The sequence below is a fragment of the Apis mellifera genome, linkage group LG15, assembly GCF_003254395.2.
Source record: "Apis mellifera strain DH4 linkage group LG15, Amel_HAv3.1, whole genome shotgun sequence".
In the NCBI taxonomy this organism is placed as follows: Eukaryota; Metazoa; Arthropoda; class Insecta; order Hymenoptera; family Apidae; genus Apis; species Apis mellifera.
Genome location: NC_037652.1, coordinates 8,725,959 through 8,739,936, shown reverse-complemented (window position 1 = coordinate 8,739,936; position 13,978 = coordinate 8,725,959). Strand labels below are relative to the sequence as shown.

Genomic DNA, 13,978 nt, shown 5'->3' with positions numbered 1-13,978 from the left:
TCCCGATAATACGTGATATCCGACCTATCTAATCCCTCGATGTTTAACCAGAAACCATCGAAAAAAAAAAAAAAAAGAACTAAATTAAACGCGCGATACGCAGATTGGGAAAATTCGAGAAATTGGTCGAAACTCATTCGGAAATCGAATCACGTATAAAAAAAAAAAAAAAAAAAAGACAAGGATCGTGCGTGTCCTCGTTTATTTTTTTTTTTTATTTTTGCAAGCGGAAAAATTGTCTTGGTCGAGCAAAATTCGTGACCCCGTGTTTTATAATACGGAAAGGAAAGACGACATGTTTAGCGACACCGTGTTTTCAAACAATGCACGATTAAAACAGCCGCGTCGCGGGAATTTCGCTTATTCGATCAACGACGAATATTAAATCGTAATCGTGTTTAATAAATTAAAATAAAGAGGGGGCGTGTTCGATCAGAAAGCTCGTTAGAGATTACGGGAAGGAGGGAAAAATCCTTTCCAAGGAGGTGAATTCGTTCTTCCCGAGGTTAACGGTTCTTTTATTCGATCCCTTACCGATTCCATTAAGGCGATCCTCCCTCGAGTTAATTCCCGAGGGAAGAATTTATCGTATCTTGCCCGAGCACATTTATACTTTGCGAATTGTTGACTAATTTGGTATTAAGTTACGAAGATGATAAAGGGATTATAAGAAATCAATTATAGAGTACGTAGATACGTAATATATATATATAACTTTTATTTGCTAATAGAAATTTTAATCGACGTATCATCTCTGTTAATATATTTGAACACGTTTCGATAATCATGGTGAATAACTTACGGTTCGATTTATAACAGGTATCGATAATTACATTGACCAAATTCAAATGGACTTAGTTCGCAAGCGTTAATTACTTTGTTGTTCAAAGTAGCTGCCAAACCGGAAACCTGCAATGCTTTAGGATACGAAACAAATATCGAATTAACGAGCATTAGTAGAAATTACGTACCATTTGTAATTCTCCGCTTAATTTTATATACGAATAAACTGGCTGGCATTTTACGTTCCTTCTTGATTTTCCCTTCTGGAGCAAAACTCACGGAGGAGGAGGAAAAGGTACAAAGTCCGTTTAGCATTGTTAAACTCTTTTGGCGGCCGCCCTCTTTCGATGATCAGTGTATCTTGGAGAAAACGTTACGAAGCTAGTGACTTCTAATCAATTGATGCATCGACCTGGGGGAGCGAAACTAAAAGTAATTTACTAGTTGGAGAGAAGTTGGAGCTGTCTGTAAGTAGAGCCTGTTTCTTCTCCCTTCTCTCTCTTTCTCTCGCCGCTTCGCGAGCAACAATTAAAGTTTCAGGCCCCTTATTTCGATTTCGCTTGTTCGAAGAAGTTGCAAATACTTGGTAAACTCGTTTCTACCTGCAACACGTATAAAATGCCGTCGGCTCGAAACTAATTCGATCGAAACTAATAACTCTCGAAATCGATAATCAAATTAAACATTGGGAGGGAAATTTTAAACGAGATCCACAAGCTTTTTACGAAATCGAATACTTTCTCGAAACTGAAAAATTTACTTTACACTTCCTCGTACGCGTTTAAGAATTCTACGAATTCGAAATATCGTGATAATAAAATGTTGGTTTGGAGAACCTTGATTTCCTTGTTTCTTTTTTTTTTTTTTTCTCGAAGAAAAGAAGAAAAAACGGCATCTCCACGATGACTAATTCGGATAAAGAAAAACGAGGGACGAAGAGAAAATGACTTATCGACGGAGTCGGTTCCCGTAATTAATCTTCGGAAAGCGCGGTGATCGATCGAGCCCGACCGACCCATCAATTCTCGCCCGTTTCCCCATTCCCGATGATCCGGACGTTAATGAAAACGACACGATCGGTATGTACTTTTATCATTAGCGATAATAATCGAATTATCGCGCGCCCCGTCGATTGATAAACGAAACGGTTTGTGCAAATGTTGTATTTGCAAATGCATTTAGATCTAGTGAATAATAGGTGGTGTACAATGTGCTTCGCGGCTGGATGGATCGGGTTAGGTTATTACGACCCTTGTTTATGCATTATCGACGCCGATACATCGCTCACTGTATCGCGTTCTAAACGTTCTCCAATCTTTTCCTTTCTTTTTTTTTTCAAAAATCCTTGATTCTTTTTCCACGAATATATACAAAACTACAAATTTTCGGCGGTCGAAGATTCAGTCGATCGCAGATGTTTAAATCTCAATTTTCTCCCCTCCTTCTTCAAACAGTAGAGATATATTCGTGCAGGAATATTGAAAAAAACGGCGAGCACCGCGTCGGGCTGGGAATACGCGTGCAGCGTGTTGGCGTCATGCGAATCTGATAACGTTATTTTTTGTTTTATTTATGGGAAAAAATTTCTGCTTCCGAATTTTTTAAAACACAATCTCACACAATTTATGTAATAATAATAATAATAATCATTTTTGTCCATCGTGGTATTTCGAAGTATTTAAACGAAGAAGAAAAACAAGTGGAATAGATAAGGGAATAGATGCGGTTTGTCCAGTGGATAAAGTACATAATGTTTCGGCCGACACGAGAATGGTGGATCGATCGAGTCCCGTTACCGGACGAATAAAAGGGGGCCGGATTGCTCTCCTCGATTGGTCGTTGGACTCCTTTCTCCTCGATAAAGAAGCGACACGTAGGTATATTATTTTCGGCAAACGGCAGCAGATCTTTTCACCGGCTGATTTTTTATGCCTCGTTTCTTTTAACAAATTCGAATTGATTGAAATGAATTGAAAAATTGATGTAATTGAAACCTTTACTTTTACTTTTCGAAAAAAATTATATATTTCTTCGCAGCTTTTAATAATAATTTTCTCTCAAAGTTGAGAGAGTAAAGAAAGTACAGGATTCGACAAATTTGATCGAAAGCTGTTAAAGTATTCGAATCCTTGGTTCATCTTTGGAAATAATTTTATGGAGCTTTTTTTAAAGTTCCGTCGAGATAAAAAGAAACCAGAGTTTTTCGAGGTATCAAATATATTCCGTGAGCTTGATTTTAAACAATCGAGAAAAATTATTTTCATCGAATATTTGGGGTTGGAAAGATTAGATCTGTAAGAGAAATAAGAGAAATTTTTAATTTCCTTTTGGAAAAAATTCACACTTGATCGTAGCCTCACCTTTTCGAGGCAAAAATTTTCATAAGAAAGTTTTCCTCCGTTCGAAGAATCGGTGGAAAGCGGGGACGTATTTAAAGCGATCGAGACGGGGCGTCCTCTATTCATAGCGTGGACATTTTTAAAATTGGTTTGAACCTCGAGTTTGCAAGCAATCGGGAGTAAGGCATCTATCTATGTGCGCCTGTAAAACTGGGGTAAAACGTCCACGCCGCTAAAACCGGTTGAAAATACTTTTCACGGAGGGAGGCAAACTTTGAAGATGTTCCCGGGTCATCCCCGAGTGGCCATGCCTCCCCCCTCTCCCTCCCGCTTTCACAGCCCTAATCTCAGCCCAAACAATCTTCTTTCACGTTTCTCCAACCCTCAGAATTTTCTCACCGTCAAATTAAATATTCACCCTTTCCAACTTTTATCTCCGCCTCCAAAGTCGAGAGATCGAACGACAGGAAAGGAAAGGAATCGAGCTTCCTGACTTGCAACGATACAACGAACGAAAACGTTTCCAGTTTTCGTCCTCCATCTTTTGTTAAAATTATAAAATTTATAAAATTATTATTATTATAATTATAAAAATTTTTATAATTATTTTAATTTTTTTTTTATAATTATAATTATAAAAAATTATTATATTTATATATTATTTACAAGATTTATAAAATTTCACGATTGTATAAAATAGTGGATGATGAATCGATTAATACGAGAAATAAAATTTATAAAATTATTATTATTATAATTATAAAAATTTTTATTATTATAATTTTATTATAATTATAATTATAAAAAATTATTATATTTATATATTATTTATAAGATTTATAAAATTTCACGATTGTATAAAATAATGGATGATGAATCGATTAATACGAGAAGAAATCGATATATACGAATCTTTGTCGATTCGATTTTCCTTCGTTTTACGGTTATCTTAGATTTATTAAAGATAACACGGAGAGAGAAATAATTTCGCGAAAATGTTTTCGGGGCGACATGCGGTTCCGGAAATCGATTTTTCCCTTTTTCGTAACGGAAAATCAAAAATTTTATACTCGAGAAAATGGGGAGAAAAATTTTTCGTATCGCGAGAGAAAATAACTTCGAATCACGGATTTCGGCTCGTTGATAGATCATATTTCATCGTTAGAAGAAATTTTGTTACGTTTGTAATTTTTACTGCGAATTTTCAGAATTCTCGTTTCGCGTGTAATATACATATATATATATATATACGTGTATTTCAGATTCAACGAGAGGGGAAATAAATCAAGTTTTATTCGAAGCATCGCATTTATCACGAGAAAAGTACATTTGGCGATGTAATTTGAATTATTGGCGGGCGTGCGTGATATTAAAACACATATGATCGCGTGGCCGTAATTAATGACGGCTCTACCGATGTATCATTATCGATAAAAAGTCGTGCCGTTTTCCGATTTTTATAATATCGATTCGAAGGGAAAATTCTACTCGAATTCTCGAAGAAAACGACTCGAAAGTTTTAACGGCGATGTACATATTGTACGATATTGGAAATGGAAGTGAATTATCTCGAATTACATCCGATTTAACGAGAAAAGTTTCGAAAAAAAAAATACGATGGAATTAACCGTTAGTTTTAGAAAAAAAAAGGAAGAAGGAAAAATCACGCGTGATCCGTAGAGTTATCGAATGTGGGATAGAATATTATTGTTGTTCGAATGGGGGAAAGAAAATTGCGGAGGAGGCGAGGTCGAGTCACCTCGTTATCGGGCTCTTAAAATTTTCAGGGCGAGCGGAGGGAAGCCAACAAGGAGCAGTCGTTAACGCTATACTGAAAATTTCAAACCTATCGTCGGCCCTCGTCAGCTGATCCACTCCTCCGAGGAGGAGAAGGCTCTGCGATATTCAACGGATATGTAGGCCGATGTTTTCCCATCCTGATTAACGAAAACAATATCGAATCGAAGGGCGACCTCCTCGATCGCTTTTTCTCGTATACGAAAAGAGAAAGCGCGTACATCGATCGATAAAAAGTACGATAAACTCGAGAAAAATTAATCAAACGTTTTTTCGAACGATTCGAGTTGGTCAAAGTCGTGACCTTTTCAACGAAACGTTGTCCTTTAACGAATATAAGAAACGTGTCCAACTCCTTTAAACAAAAACTTGGAACTATTCCTCGCGAAGATAAAATCCATTCCAGGATTATAAATTACGTTAAACTAAACGATCCTCGTAATGTCGTTTAATTAAACGCGTTTTCTTCGTGTCAAAAAGAAAGAGCGATATCGTTCACTCGAGTGTCATATCGGGAGAAAAGAACGAAATTATATTCTTAATCTAAATTCTAAAAAAAAAAAATTAATCAACCAGTTTAAAAATTAATCGATTATAATCTAAAAAGCGTTCGTATCGACTCACGAGAAGAAGACTTCACTCTAGAAAAAGATAACACGCAACGTTTAATTGTAAAGTTTCACTTTGGGGAATTGGAAAGCGTTGGACGAGTGTACAAAGACGGTCCCTTAGCGGCCTCTCGAGATAACGAAACTCTCTCGGTGCGTTTGTGTACGTACGATAACCGGCGGGTTAATTGGGAAAAAAATGGGGAGGGATCTTGGAAGGAAATTGTGGAGGGATCGTATCCTCCGCAACGAGGAGAAGGGAAGGATTGATTCCGCGGTGATTCGAATCGCGGGGCGAAATGTGGGATACGCGATCGAGGGATATCCCGGTAGCGAGCACTTGGGAATTACTTTGGAATGGATGTAACGAGAGAAACGTCGCGCCATCTACCAACTCGTGCGCGATCGGCCGAAACTTTGCCCACGTATCTGTCTATGGATACAACCTCGAAAGTCTCGAGGGTCTGATTTAGACCAGTTTCTGAATGAAAAAAGTATATACATTTAAATATCGAAGTTCCAAAATCCAATCTCTCGGATTCTCCATCGAATCTCTTTTTCAAGAGCTCTTTTCTCTTTTCTCTTGCGATTAATTTTATATCTGCTCGTAAAGTGGACGAATGGATGTTCGATTTTTGGTAATGTTTTTGGGAAAGAAACGATCCTCTTGTAGATGATTTTTGCGAGCGAAAGGAGGAGAAAGAATCGATCTTTGGGGGGAGAGGGAGGCATATTTGCTTTCCGCGAAACGAAGGCTCATTAACTTGCCGCCAAACAACGCGTCGCCTTTCGTTTTCCTCCCTCTCTCTCTCTCTCTTATTCCCGCGCTTCGGTGTCGAGTGTTTTATTTCGTAGAGGAGATCAGCATTGTTACGGAAGTGCTTCACGTCTCGTCTTCTCCTTCTCCGTGGCCCCTTTCAGCCCATTGCGAGAGAGCGAGTCTCCTTTGTTTTTTCTTTCTCTTTCTTTTTCTGCCTCTTTTATTTACATTTCAGCGAAACGCAGATGGAAAATTGATCTCCATCCTTCTCACTCGCCCGAGTCGATCTCGCAATTACAAGGAGACGCTCGTTACTCGGGCTATTAGGAGGAAGAGAGAGGACGGAACGTGGAAAGAAGGAGAGAGAAAAAACCCACCGAGTTTGGCCATGGATTTTATTGTCGAGCATCGACGTAACGATTTCAATGTAGCGCAACATGTGAGCGCAGATATTTTGACCGCCCCCCTTCGAAACCTAACCTAACCTAAGTCTCTTTTAGTATTCTCATCGAAGGAAAAAGCAAGGCCGTGACAATCTTGTGGATTAGAACGGAAATGGAACACGGATCACGGATAGAATTCGGATTGTTGTTGCGTCAAATAATACGAACGATTATACAACAGGATCCTTCGAGTATATAATAGAACAGAGGCAACGCAATTCGCTCAATATTGAAAGTCGTTCGACTTGACGCTCCTCCTCGTTATCTCCTCGATCGATTTTTCGAAGGGAAATGCATTTTTCTTCTTTCTCCTTCTTTTCTTCCATTCCTATCCTCCTACGATATTGTACCGGCAGAAATCATGGCGGGTGGAAATTTCAAATTCCTCTCTTTCTTGGTTAAACTTGTATATCGACGATGAAGTAAAATGATGTGTAATTTTTTTTATGAAAAAGAAAGAATTTAGAACAGTTTATTTACAGAAGGTTCTCGAATATTTTAAAGATTCCATCTCCGAAACAAATAAATACAGAATTGAATAACAAATCTTAAATTTACAATAAAAGTTACGATTATCATGTTTCTGTTTCTAGGAGGAAGTAAAACAGGATCAATTGTCGAAACTCCCTTCTTTAAATTGCAATTGGATTAAAATTATAATTATCATGCAAATTATGTATATTGCGAACAATGAGGAGAGAAAAGAAAGAAAAAAAGAAAGAAAGATGGATCCTTTATTTCTCATTTCCCGCGAAGGAGGATTCCTCCCTCCTTCTCGAGGGGTAGGGGAAACGAATCGTGGAATCCGGTTACGTGATGGGGTTTTAAAATATCGAAGCGAGAAAATATTCTAGCGAAAGTGGGGAGGATTCTCATGCATTGCTTAGAGGGACGGAGGGGAAAGAATCCAATAAGAGGAAGGCCGATTCGCTTTATTCTCAAGGGTGAGCGTACAGGAAAATTACCCTCGAGCCGAGCCCTTTCTCCTCCCCTCCCCGATAATTAATAATTCACGGCAGGATTCGAGGCGCGTGGGTGGAACCATCGAAAAAAGGATAGCCTGTTGTATCCAGCCATGTAATACAACGTAAAACATGTAACGGATCAACTCGTGTCATTTTCGCGAAATTTCATATTTCAATTTCCATCCCACGCCGTCGAAATGCTCTTCGAACGCGACGACGTTTCTGTTACAAAAATAATCAACCGTTTCGACTTTGTTTACAAACTATATTCCTTGGTGTGTCGAGTCCGAATTAACGCGCAGCTTGTCCTTCAAACGTCTATTAAGCGCGTGAGAGAGAGCGAGCGAGGCGAGACAGAGAATCGACGGACGAACGAACGGACGGACGGATGGATGGATGGATCGATCGATGCACGCCGCCATTCGAACGTCCGCCACGTCGAGTCGAAAGCGCGTTTTCCGTTCGAATTCCGCACGGGCATCCGTTCTCGATTGATAACTCGAAAGAGAAGACGGAGGAGGGGCGGTGCCAGATGCGGCTTAATTATCGGAGGGGCAGGGTTTGTTGTTATTGTGGTTGGTCATCGGGCTAGAAGCACGTACAGAGGCACAGAGGCGGAACGAAGCGCGTGGGCCACGTGCGTCGTATGAATAACTACGCTCGCGGATTATCCCATAATCGTGGCGGAACGAAGGCAGAGCGAGCGATAGAGAGAGAGAGAGAGCGGCGAGTCTTGACGCATGATTGATCACAGCTAACCTCGTTATACGATTAATGTGAAATAATTACCGGAGTAAGCAGAATTAATGGCAACCCGCCCATGTGAAAACGGCGGTGATTCCTGCGAATCCAAGGTATCGTTGTGGTGAGTTATGGTTCACCCGTATTCGACGTATCCATGTCCCATTCTATACGGATAATTTCATCACGGAGTTGCACCGCAGGGCGAGGAGATAGTCGAAAATCGAAATCTCTCGCTAATTCCTTATTATTATCCTGAATGCCATTGGGATTATTCCAAGTGATAAGTTGTTTTAACTTTTGTTGATCGAAAAGGAAAAATTGTTGTAATGTAATTTTCGAAATTATATCACATAATCTTTATCCAATTAAAATAAGCCGTCTTTTCCAAACGAGATTCCAATTGGTATATTCTACTTTTATTAAACTTTAAGAAATTCTTCGAACGTTGGGATTACCGGGCTTCTATTTTATTTTTTCAGAATAATTGGCGAAATAGGATTGATTAATTTTTTTATACTACGTATGCGTTCTCAATTTCTTGACAGTGGGATGCTTCTCTTAAAAGAATTATTCTCTTTACAGGCCACGATGGTTTCGTTCAGCCAATTTTCGTCAACGTTCCAACCATTGTCGCGCACAATCCATTTCTCAGGTTATGTAATTCTGTTCAAAAATGGACTCGTATCGTTTCGACCAACTTTTGATCCTCCAATTTTTTTCACTTTACCTGTTCCATCCAAATGCCATTGGACGTGTGTCGTTTACTCGTGGATTAGCTTCCACTTTGGCTTTCAATTTCTCTTTGTTTAATATAGATTTCGGTCTAGCTCGTTTTCAAGATTCTCGTTTCCTGAATTTTTGAAACCAAATATTAATCTAATATTTCGATACAGGAATAATATATATTCTAAATTCGTAAGAAAACAGTGTTAAACTGATACAAAAAAGAACTTATTACGAGAGAGAGAATCAAGTAGAGTTTATTCTAAAAACTGACAACTTACAACTGCATCACACAACCTAACGCAATATATAATTATATTATACGTTTGAACTGATAAGTCTAACCGAGGAAATAACTGATAAGCCTCGATTTTAGTATAATTTAAAAATTCATCAAAAGATTAAGCGTCGAGTTAGCACCAATCCAATCTCTTTGACACGTCTTAACATAAATCAACACACCAATAAAATATTCGCATAGAATTGCAATTACGAACTTCACAAGTCGAACTTCACAATTAATGTTTTTTCAAACTTCATCGATCCAATCTCTCTCTCTCTCAATCCTTTAAACACGCAAGCCAAAAAAAAAAGAAAAAAAGAGAAGGAATCTACATTTGTTTATCGATCATTCCACACGCGAAACTCGAAATTCCGGATGCCTGGTTTTGCAGAAAATGTTTCCGATCCATTTAACCTCCGTTGAAACGGGATCGGCGTACAAACAACTTCGTCGATTCAATTAGAGATTCAACGCCACTCCCCCCACTCCACCCCGCTTCACTCGAGATAATGAGACAGAAGCTCGACACGGTTCTCGCCTAGGCGAGTCCGATCGAATAGTTGAGGATTTTTACCCTCTCGCTCGACCGGAATCGGAGGTCTCCACCTATCAATCCGTTTTGAATTATTTGAAAGAATAATTGCGTGATTCGTGGAACTGTAAATTCCAAATTAAGCCAGGAGGGGGAAGGGACAGGTATTTTTAGAATTTTTAAACATCGCCCGAGGCGCACAATGTTTAATTTTTGATCTTCTCGGTTTCGATTTTAAACGGAGGCGAAATTATTCTCGAAATTAAAATTTGTCTACGACGAATTCTTCGAACAAATGTATCGCTTCTGTTTGCAATCGATAGTGACAACTCGAAATGAAATACATGTATTTCGTTTTATGTAGTCTTTTCTGCTCTTTCTTTCCTTCCTATCGATTCTGACATTCGTCAGCGCGTGCAAGAATTAATAGCAACAGCGAGAATATATTTGTAGAGGAAAAGGGAACGTATTTTGTCGTGAAACTTTTCTTGTGTATTAGGAGTGGCTATTTATTCAATTGTATTTGCGGATATTTTAGAGTCGATTCACTATAACAATGCAATTGGATAAATATGTATTCCAAGAATCGTCAATTTTTGGTTGTCGAGCTTTCATTCCGGAATTGCTGAGAATTTTGTAAACTGAAACTTATTTATCCTTCCCCAACTTCTTCAATTTCCATTTCATTTATATATATATATATATATATATATATATATTTATTTATATATATATTTATTTATATATATATTTATTCAATCGTCGATTTTTAGTTGTCGAGCTTTCATTCCGGTTCCGAAATTGCCGAGAATTTTAAAAAGATCAATTTTGTAAACTGAAACATTTATCCTTCCCTAACTTCTTCAATTTCCATTTCATTTATATATATATATTTATTTATATATATTTTTTATTTATATATATTTATTTATTTTATATTATATTTATTTATTATATTATATTTTTTTTATATTATATTTATTTATTATATTATATTTTTTTTTATATTATATTTATATATATTATTATTATTATATTATATTTATTTATTTATATATATATTTTTTATTTATATATATATTTATTCAATCGTCGATTTTTAGTTGTCGAGCTTTCATTCCGGTTCCGAAATTGCCGAGAATTTTAAAAAGATCAATTTTGTAAACTGAAACTTATTTATTCTTCTCCAACTTCTTCAATTTCCATTTCATTTATATATATATATATATTTTTATTTATATATATTTTTTATTTATACATATATTTATTTATTTTATATTATATTTATTTATTATATTATATTATTATTATTATATTATATTTATTTATTTATATATATATTTTTTATTTATATATATATATATATTTATTCAATCGTCGATTTTTAGTTGTCGAATTTTCATTCGGGTTCCGGAATTCCGAATTGCGAAATCCGAGAATTTTAAAAAAAATCAATTTTGTAAACTGAAATTTATTTATCCTTCCCCAACTTCTTCAATTTCCATTTCATTTATGTATATATATTTATTTATATATATATTTTATTTATACATATATATTTATTTATTTATTTATATATTTTTTATTTATACATATATATATTTATTCAGTCGATTTTTGGTTGTCGAGCATTCCGGAATTGCCGAGAATTTAAAAAAGATCAATTTTGTAAACTGAAACTTATTTTCCCAATTTCTTCAATTTCCAACATTTCATTCGTATATATATTATTTATTATATTATATTATATTATATATATTATTTATTATTTATTATATTATCTAATTTTTTTCTCCCCTTCTTATTTTCGAAGGAGAGAAAATGATTGGGGAAGGGAGGACGGGTGACCATACTATATATCGCACGCGGCGACTGCAAAAGCGAGGGGACTCGAACGTTTTCGGGATCAATCCGACATTTCCTTGTGTGCACTCCGACTGCGGTCGTAGCGCGCCGCATCCGACCATTTCCCGTCTCTTTCTTCGCCTTCCTTTTCACCCTTCGATACTTTTCCAACTTTGGCCGGCAGATGTATAATATCGATTTCCGCGGCTTCGAGTTTCACGCCGATCCTCCCTCGGCGATATTCCCCTTTGATCAACCTGACCGACGAAACGCGTATGAAATATGAAAAAAAAAAGATAAACGACTCCCCACTCTATCAGAGATTCTTTCCTCGGTCGGTCAGTTCTTCTTTTTTTTCCTTCCGTCCGATGCGAATCGTTTTTCTCAACGTCGCCTCTCTCGAAGGATCTTCGAATCGAACGTGTTTAACGCGGGACGCTCGATTCGAAGGAAAGGAGAATAATGAATCGGAGAATGGAGAGGAATATTCCTCTCTTGGAAATAATTCTTTGAATTATTGGGTGGGAGAAACAACGTGTCTGGTTGAGAAGAATAAGAAACGATAGGAATAACTTGGGTGTATAAATCCGATACACTGTGGCCCGGTGTGATTTCCAATATTCGTCGAATATTGACCGGCCCCACCAAGTGCGAATCGATCGCAAATAAAAATATCCGACCGGCTATACGTGTGTATATATATATACTATATATATATATCGAACGAACATCGTTAAATATTTGCGCTTTGTTATGCTTTATACGGATCCCGTTGAAATTGCGATTAAACGAATCGACGAAACGAGCGTGCTTCTGTCGGATTTACGATACCATCATACTAGCACGCGAATGAATCTCCCAAAACTTACATATGAACGAGACAAAAATCAAATTTTCTATCGTGAGAGAATTTAACTCGAAATTTAATTTAAGAGGCTCGAGAATCGACGAATTCTAAAATCATATTTCCGATTCTGAGGAGATAAAATACAAGAAAAATATCGGGGAAATATTCTCGCGAGACGATTTGATAGGCTCTTTAAACCGAGACCTTTTCTCTCTGTCTCTTTCTCGACGCGTCGAAAGAGAGTTTTGTTTGGCTGTTTGCTTTCGATACGCAGCATCGAGGTGGATGCGCAGTTCGCAGTGCGCATCGATGCTCGTCGCCCAGCGTTACAAGTGTATAAACATTTATTCCGCCCATCGTTTCGTCGGAGAAAAGTGATTTTTGCTTGGATCGCGCACAAGGCTCGTCTTTTATCGCGTTCACGTTCGCGCTTTTATGGAAAAAAGGATGGAGGACGAAATCTATCTATCTATCTATCTATCTATCTATCTATTCGTGTCGTTCTCCTTATTCGAAACGATATCGCGACGATTTAACCGTGGCGAGAGATGGAGTCGTTGACGGGATTGGTCCACTGGCCTGGAACATCGAAAACGGGACTGCGTTTTCTTCGGGTATAATTTTCTGTTTTTACGCGGGCCAAAGTATCGCTCCGCTTCGTAAATTCTTCGTAATCTATCAACCTTTTTGCGACCGTCCCCCGCCCTGTTATGCCTGGCTAACCGATGCACCGTATCTCTCTTCTCATTTGTTGTGGTTCCCTCGATGTTCCGTTCCTTTTTTCCATCCATCTTTCCTTTCCTTTTTTTTTTCTCCCCCCCTTTTTTTTTCAACAGGAAATATTTTCGCGCGCTCCAAAATCTCTCCAAGATTTTCTACCGCACAAGCTTTTCCTTACCGACAGAGCTCTAATGATCTTGGAGCTGTTCCATTAATCGCTACAACGGCAAACATATATATATATATATATATATATATATATATATATATATATATATATCGACCATTCGGTTGGATGTATTTTCTTCTCTACTTAGGGGGAAAAAGTGGCTTAAAAAGCCGCTCGTGACAAGCGACAAGCCGAGTAAAAAAGGGGTGCATAAATATTAAAACGAAAGTATATTATATTAAGAACTTTCTTTCTCCTTGGGGCGGGCAATCAATTTCGCCGAGCTGTTTGAAATTCTAATTGTTTGCTCTACGAAATTTTTTTTTCCAAAAAAAATACGGAAATTTCGTACTTCGAAATTTGTTGCAACTTGTACGTATATTCATAATCGTTACACGTGGCACGTACGAAAGGATTTAT

The 13,978-nt window shown here is 37.4% G+C and overlaps 1 protein-coding gene across 3 annotated transcripts in view; it reads left to right on the top strand.

Annotated features, from left to right (window-relative positions):
• The window catches only part of LOC726948 (suppressor of lurcher protein 1), a 388,735-nt gene that overhangs the window by 21,574 nt on the left and 353,183 nt on the right, over window positions 1-13,978 (top strand). The gene's annotated exons all lie outside the window — the stretch shown is intronic.